At 43.3% G+C, this 8,697-nt stretch overlaps 1 non-coding gene across 1 annotated transcript; it reads left to right on the top strand.

The window, feature by feature from the left end:
• Positions 1-792: 792 nt before the first annotated feature.
• LOC112718894 (small nucleolar RNA R71) lies at positions 793-900 on the top strand. The gene has a single exon (XR_003161220.1). It is a non-coding gene; the product is annotated as a small nucleolar RNA R71 (small nucleolar RNA).
• Positions 901-8,697: the final 7,797 nt, after the last annotated feature.

Below are 8,697 nucleotides of genomic sequence, written 5' to 3'. Positions count from 1 at the left end.
CACTGCCTCTTCTCCCTCCCAAAATTCGGCCATGTTAATGGCCTTGCACTCTTCTTTTGGATTCTCTTCTGTATTGCTTGGAGGAGTACTAGGAGGGAGTTCAGTAATTTTCTTGCTCAGCTGACCCACTTGTCCTTCCAAGTTTCTAATGGAAGACCTAGTTTCAGTCATGAAACTTTGAGTGGTTTTGATTAGATCAGAGACCATGGTTGCTAAGTCAGAGTTATTTTGCTTAGAATTCTCTGTCTGTTGCTGAGAAGGTGATGGAAAAGGCTTGCTATTGCTAAACCTGTTTCTTCCACCATTATTGTTATTGAAACCTTGTTGAGGTCTCTGTTGATCCTTCCATGAGAGATTTGGATGATTCCTCCATGAAGGATTGTAGGTGTTTCCATAGGGTTCTCCCATGTAATTCACCTCTTCCATTGAAGGGTTCTCAGGATCATAAGCTTCTTCCTCAGATGAAGCCTCCTTAGTACTGCTTGGTGCATTTTGCATTCCAGACAGACTTTGAGAAATCATATTGACTTGTTGAGTCAATATTTTGTTCTGAGCCAATATAGCATTCAGAGTGTCAATCTCAAGAACTCCTTTCTTCTGACTAGTCCCATTGTTCACAGGATTTCTTTCAGAAGTGTACATGAATTGGTTATTTGCAACCATTTCAATCAGTTCTTGAGCTTCAGTAGGCGTCTTCTTCAGATGAAGAGATCCTCCAGAAGAGCTATCCAAAGACATCTTGGACAGTTCAGAGAGACCATCATAGAAAATACCTATGATACTCTATTCAGAAAGCATGTCAGAAGGACACTTTCTGATTAATTGTTTGTATCTTTCCCAAGCTTCATAGAGGGATTCTCCTTCCTTCTGTCTGAAGGTTTGGACTTCCACTCTAAGCTTACTCAATTTTGAGGTGGAAAGAACTTTGCCAAGAAGGCATTGACTAGCTTTTCCCAAGAGTCCAGGCTTTCTTTAGGTTGTGAGTCCAACCATGTCCTAGCTCTGTCTCTTACAGAAAAAGGGAATAGCATAAGTCTGTAGACCTCAGGGTCAACCCCATTAGTCTTGACTGTGTCACAGATTTTCAAGAATTCAGCTAAAAACTGATGAGGATCTTCCAATGGAAGTCCATGGAACTTGCAATTCTGTTGCATTAGAGAAACTAATTGAGGCTTAAGCTCAAAGTTGTTTGCTCCAATGGCAGGGATAGAGATGCTTCTCCCATAGAAATCGGGAGTAGGTGCAGTGAAGTCACCCAGCACCTTCCTTGCATTGTTGACATTGTTGTTTTTGGCTGCCATGTGTTCTTCTTCTTTGAAGAATTCGGTCAGGTCCTCTAAAGAGAGTTGTGCTTTGGCTTCTCTTAGCTTTCTCTTCAAGGTCCTTTCAGGTTCAGGATCAGCCTCAACAAGAATGCTTTTATCTTTGCTCCTGCTCATATGAGAGAGAATAGAACAAGAAAATGTGGAATCCTCTATGTCACAGTATAGAGATTCCTTTAGGTGTCAGAAGAAAAGAAAAGTAGAAGACAGAAGTAGAAAATTCGAACTTATCAAAGGAGATGGAGTTCGAATTTTGCATTAAGGGATAGTGTTAGTCCATAAATAGAAGGATATGAGAAGGAGGGAAGTGATTTTCGAAAATTAAGTAAGAAATTTTGAAAATATTTTGAAAAACACTAATTAATTTTCGAAAACCAAGAGTGAGAAAGAGATCAAGTGATTTTTGAAAAAGATTTTGAAATTAGAAATTAAAAAGATTTGATTGAAAACTATTTTGAAAAAGATGTGGTTAAGAAGATATGATTAGTTTTAAAAAAATGTGATTGAGAAGATATGATTTGAAAAACATTTTAAAAAGATTTGATTTTGAAAATTAAAAACTTGACTAACAAGAAAAGATATGATTCAAACATTAAACCTTTCTCAACAGAAAAGGCAACACACTTGAAATGTTGAATCAAATCATTAATTGATAGTAAGTATCTTTGAAAAAGGAAAGAAATTGAATTTGAAAACATATGATTGAAAAGATATGATTTGAAAAAGATTTGATTTTGAAAAACTTTGAAAACCTGAAAAAAAATTGCATTGAAAAACAAAATCTTCCCCCTTGTGCCATCCTGGCGTTAAACGCCCAGAATGGTGCACATTCTGGCGTTTAACGCCCAAAACTATACCCTTTTGGGCGTTAAACGCCCAACCAGGTACCCTGGCTGGCGTTTAAACGCCAGTCTGTCCTTCTTCACTGGGCGTTTTGAACGCCCAGCTTTTTCTGTGTAATTCTTCTGCTGTATGTTCTGAATCTTCAATTCTCTGTATCATTGACTTGAGAAGACACAAATTAAAAATATTTTTGGATTTTTAATAATAAGAAAAAAAATTAAAATGTAACAAGAATAAAATAACAATGCATGCAAGACACCAAACTTAGCAGTTTGTATACTGCTGACACTAACAAAATGAGAATGCATATGAGACACTCAAAACACTCAAGTCAATAGAATTTAAAGATCAAAGCACGAAAATCATCAAGAATTACTTGAAGATCCTTAAGGAGACATGAATGGATGCATGCAATTGACACCAAACTTAAGATGAGACTAGTGTCTCAACAAGAAACATAGAATAATTTTTTTTTGTTTTTATGATTTTGTAAATTTTTTTGTGCTTTTTCGAAAATTAAGTGGAAAAAGATATCAAAATTCTTAATGAGAATTCCAGGAATCAGTGCAATGCTAGTCTAAGACTCAGGTCCAGGAATTAGACATGGCTTCACAGCCAGCCAAGCTTTCAAAGAAAGCTTCGGTCCAAAACACTAGACATGGCCAATGGCCAGCCAAGCCTTAGCAGATCACTGCTCCAAGAGCAAGATTGATAAAAATCAACAAGCTCTTGTGATGATAAGTTGAAACCTCGGTCCAATGAGATTAGACATGGCTTCACAGCCAGCCAGATTTCAACAAATCATCATGAAACTCTAGAATTCATCTTCAAGAATTTCGAAAAAAAATACATAATCTAAGCAACAAGATGAACCTTCAGTTGTCCAAACTGAACAATCCCCGGCAACGACGCCAAAAACTTGGTGCGCGAAATTGTGAACAATACTTTTCACAACTCTCATAATCCCCGGTCATGAACCCCAAAAACGTGGTGTTCAATACCATGGCATTACACAACTTCGCACAACTAACCAGCAAGTGCACTGGGTCGTCCAAGTAATAAACCTTACGCGAGTAAGGGTCGATCCCACGGAGATTGTTAGTATGAAGCAAGCTATGGTCATCTTGTAACTCTTAGTCAGACAAACTCAAATGGATATGGTGATGAACGCATAAAAACATAAAGATAAAGATAGAGGTACTTATGTAATTCATTGGTAGGAACTTCAGATAAGCGCATGAAGATGCCTTCCCTTACGTCTCTCTGCTTTCCTACTGTCTTCATCCAATCCTTCTTACTCCTTTCCATGGCAAGCTTATGTAGGGTTTCACCGTTGTCAGTGGCTACCTCCCATCCTCTCAGTGAAAACGTTCCTATGCTCTGTCACAGCATGGCTAATCATCTGTCGGTTCTCGGTCAGGCCGGAATAGAATCCAGCGATTCTTTTGCGTTTGTCACTAACGCCCCGCCTGCTAGGAGTTTGAAGCACGTCACAGTCGTTCAATCATTGAATCCTACTCAGAATACCACAGACAAGGTTAGACCTTCCGGATTCTCTTGAATGCCGCCATCAGTTCTAGCCTATACCACGAAGACTCTGATCTCACGGAATGGTTGGCTCAGTTGTCAGGCGAGCACTCGGTTGTCAGGCGATCAACCATGCATCGTGCAATCAGGAATCCAAGAGATATTCACCCAATCGAAGGTAGAACGGAGGTGGTTGTCAGTCACACGTTCATAGGTGAGAATGATGATGAGTGTCACGGATCATCATATTCATCAAGTTGAAGAACAAGTGATATCTTAGAACAAGAACAAGCGGAATTGAATGGAAGAACAATAGTAATTGCATTAATACTCGAGGTACAACAGAGCTCCACACCTTAATCTATGGTGTGTAGAAGCTCCACCGTTGAAAATACATAAGAACAAGAGTGATCATTGGCCTCGGCCCCAGAGAGGGAACCAGAAGAACCAAGATCTGATCTAAGAACTAGATGTCCAAAGATGATCTAGAGATCTAAAGTGATCAAAAGATACAAATACAATAGTAAAAGATCCTACTTATAGAAAACTAGAAGCCTAAGGTTTACAGAAATGAGTAAATGACATAAAAATCCACTTCCGGGCCCACTTGGTGTGTGCTTGGGCTGAGCAATGAAGAATTTTCGTGCAGAGACTCCTCTTGGAGTTAAACACCAGCTTTTATGCCAGTTTGGGCGTTTAACTCCCATTTTGGTGCCAATTCCAGCGTTTAACGCTGGGATTTCTGAGGGTGACTTTGAACGCCGGTTTGGGCCATCAAATCTTGGGCAAAGTATGGACTATCATATATTGCTGGAAAGCCCAGGATGTCTACTTTCCAACGCCGTTGAGAGCGCACCAATTGGGCTTCTGTAGCTCCAGAAAATCCACTTCGAGTGCAGGGAGGTCAGAATCCAACAGCATCTGCAGTCCTTTTTAGTCTCCGAATCAGATTTTTGCTCAGGTCCCTCAATTTCAGCCAGAAAATACCTGAAATCACAGAAAAACACACAAACTCATAGTAAAGTCCAGAAAAGTGAATTTTAACTAAAAACTAATAAAAATATACTAAAAACTAACTGTATCATACTAAAAACATACTAAAAACAATGCCAAAAAGCGTACAAATTATCCGCTCATCAATGGCATCACACACAAAATTGCCACGGCCTACCACCCGCAAACAAACGGCCAAGCTGAGGTTTCTAATCGAGAAATTAAACATGTGTTGGAAAGAATTGTGAAGCCGAATAGGAAGGATTGGAGCACTAAGCTCCCCGATGCACTTTGGGCATATCGAACGGCCTACAAAACACCCATTAGCATGAGCCTTTTTAGGCTTGTATACGGTAAAGCATGCCATTTGCCGGTAGAAATCGAACACAAAGCCTATTGGACCATAAAGGAATGCAATATGAGTTTGGGTGGAGCCGGAGTAGAGAGAAAGCTTCAATTGGTGGAATTAGAATGCTTGAGACTAGAAGCCTATGACAATTCTAGACTCTACAAGGAAAAGATGAAAGCCATTCATGACAAGAACATTAGGAGAAGGGAATTTAGACCCGGTGAGCTAGTCCTCGTTTACAACTCAAGATTAAGATTGCTACCCAGAAAGCTTAGATCAAGATGGGATGGACCTTACCAAGTAGAGAAAGTAGAACCTTACGGGGTTTACCACTTGCGCCACCCATCAAGTCCGGACATTTTCAAGGTAAATGGGCACCGTCTCAAATTATACCATGGTGAGCAAAGAAAAAACTCCAAGGAAATTGAAGTGTTCCTCTTGAGGGATGCACCTCTTGAACAAGAAACTTGAGCTAGTGGAAGTCCAACTTAAGGACAGTAAACAAAAGTGCTATGTGGGAGACACCCCACCATGGTAAGATCTACCATTTGTACATAGTCAATGAATTCTTCTTTGATTGATACTTGCCCAAGTCTTGACTTCATGTTTTGTAGCTAGGTATTTGATGAAGTTGTAGCTAGATTTGATTTCAAACCTGTTTCAATTGTTGAGTTCGTTTGGTACTTTATCATGTAGAACAGGGTTTCTATAGTGCTTGAGTGGCTGTTTGGAGGGTTGGAGTGCTTGAATTGGTATAAGAACATGAAAACTTTGAAATAGCCTACCCGGCGCGTACGCGCATATGAGGCACTTCCGACCATCCACGCGGGCGCGCCACGTGCGCGGACGCGTGGATTGCAAGAATTACCCCTCTATACATTTTCCAGAGAGTTGCACCCACACTACACCGGCACCATGCCTGGGGCACAGGCCACTCACGCGTGCGCGCACATGGCGCGTACGCACTCTTTTGGCAATTCGCGGATCGACGCGCTAGCGCATCTTGCGCGCGCGCGGCGATCGCCCCTGTGCACTCCTGGTACTTCTTCCAGAGAGTTGGGCCACTCTCGCGCCTGCACTGAGCCCCCAGCACTCCGCCTCTGCCGCGTGCGCACACTAGGCGCTAACGCGCCAGTCCACTTATGACGCTAGGGACGCGCCCGCGCCCATACCGCGTGTGCACCCCTAGTCCTGCAGCAACCCCTAGGCCATTTTTCCAGAGAGTTGAGCCAATCCCAGGCCAATCTTATGCCTGAGGCATAACATCATTGCCACGTGCGCGCTCCTGCCGCGCGCGCACCAACATCCCTGCAGCCAACTTCTGGTACTTCTTCCAGAAAGTTGTGCCACCTCTGAGCCAACCTTGTGCCACCAGCACAAGCACATGGGCGCCTACGCGCACCGTGTGCGCACGCGTGGATACCCAACGTGAATATAACAGGGGAGCACACTTGCTCCCATCATTCTTCTCTCCCCTTCTCTTCTTGCCCCCTCTACCATCCACTACCATTTCTGCTTCCAAACACCTACCTCCCACCATCATCTCCGGTGACCACCCACCTCCGGTGGCCCCTACTTTGCTTCACCCATTCTCCATCACCCCACTATACAACCTCCTTTCCCATACCCCCTTTCCATCTCTCTCAAGGTACTATACTATGCCTCCCTCTTGCTCTACTTCTCTCTTTTGCTTCTTAGTTAGTTGATTTTATTCTCTTTTAAGTAGTTCTTTTCTTTCTTCTTCTTTTTTTTCTATTCCCCCCTCTTTTGAACCCTCACTTCTTTGGGGTGTTTTTGCTTAGTTCTTTATGGGTGTTTTTCTTCTAACTTCTTTTGCATTGATGGATGAGATGTGTTGCATGATTTTCTTACAACCATTGTGCATTGTAGTGATTCATATTGGTTTGTGGAATGTTACATTGCTCCCCTTTCCCCCATTTGCTTACTACAAAAGGGTGCACGCCCAGTGTTTGAGGAAAAGCATACATGAATTTTTGAGCTCATTGTGACTCATTGCTTCTTAACTATGTGCTTTTCCCAATACCTTAATCGCTCTTTGGTACACCCTCATATTTTACAATCTGCCCACTCACCTTTTCATAACTTGCTTTCCACTTTTGGTATTTGTGGGTATATACTTCTCATGCCTTTCACTTGCATGCTTACACTACCCCTATACCACATGCCAGTGATTTGCCTTGCTTATCAAATATTATCTTAGTTACATGTTGCAGCTGTCATGTAATGACGATACCCATACTCTTAGGGCACAATTTCTCACTTGCATGATCCCATTTTGTTACACTTCCTTGGGCCTGATATCATCTTTATTCTTTACTATCGCAGGATGGTCATCAAAAAGAACACAGGGAAAGCCCCGAAGAAGCCGACCACCAACAGAGCGCGCCAAGAACCAACAGCCAAACCCCTCCTAAAGAAGGTTAAGGGTGCCGTTGATGCTCTAGTGAAGGACAACCCTCCAAAGGACCCCAACAAGTTCCCTAACCGCTACTGTGAACTTGTTTACTCAAGGATGATTGAGAGAAATTATCACCCGGAGCCCCTTCTAGTCCTCCCGGCCCACCTCACTCCGATAATAATGCCACACATTGACCGGAGGCAATGGAGGTTCCTCTTGAGGCAACCAAAGGAGGTCAATTTATCATGGGTGGTGGAGTTCTACTCCAACTACCACTCACCCCTTCTCACTTCAATCTTTGTGCGCCAAAAGCAAGTGCCAGTCACGGGGGAGGCCATCCAAGGAGTACTCAACATTGGACCATTAGCGGATGGATACGATGCCTATCAAGAAGTCTTGGTAGCATGCAACGAACATGAGTTTGATTGGAGCGCGGTCCTCCGCGTAATAGCTTTACCTGAAGCATGTTGGATTCGGGGAACCATAAAGCAAAGACCAAAGGGTTTAGATGCACGTTTCCTCACTCAAGAAGCCGCAGCGTGGGCCCAAATCCTATCTCACTACGTGCTACCGAGCACCCATGGGTCATCCATTACCGCCGAGCTTGCCTTATTAGTATGGTGCATCCTAACCGAGAAACCGGTTGACATTCCGCATGCCATTCGCCAATCCATGGGGCGCATTCATGTTAAGGGAAACTTACCCTTCCCCGCTATGGTGACCGAATTAGTAGCGGCAGCCGGAGTCCACCTAGAGGCTAAGGATAGAAGGACCTCAATCCCGGTCGAGGGCGATGTTATTCCGACCAAGAGGTGCCTCAAGCCGCCAGAAGTCACCAGGGACCTTGGACCATTCACCCCAACTCGCAACACCACTACTTCATCTGCACCACAAAAATCAGCCACCCAACGCCTTGAAGACCTTTACAAGACATTGGACCGTTATGAGAGGCGTAACCAGTGCCGATATGCTCACATGAAGAAGCTTCTAAGCATTGTCACCCCGCCTATGGAGGAACCGGATATCTCCACATCTACCGCTGCTTCAAGCGGACATAGTGATGACAACGGAGATGAAGGACACTCGGGACTCGGCCACCCATTGCGCATCACCTATAGCACGGAGGACCGTGCTAAGTTTTAAGTGTGGGGAGGTTGGCCGACTGATCTCCGTAGGTAACACCCGAATAAATTTTTGAACTCCGTTATAGTTAGGATAGGTTGCATGATTAGGTTTTCTTCGAC

Source organism: Arachis hypogaea, chromosome 10 (genome assembly GCF_003086295.3).
Source record: "Arachis hypogaea cultivar Tifrunner chromosome 10, arahy.Tifrunner.gnm2.J5K5, whole genome shotgun sequence".
In the NCBI taxonomy this organism is placed as follows: Eukaryota; Viridiplantae; Streptophyta; class Magnoliopsida; order Fabales; family Fabaceae; genus Arachis; species Arachis hypogaea.
The sequence above is the reverse complement of the archived record's forward strand: the minus strand, read 5'-3'. Positions and strand labels throughout refer to the sequence as shown.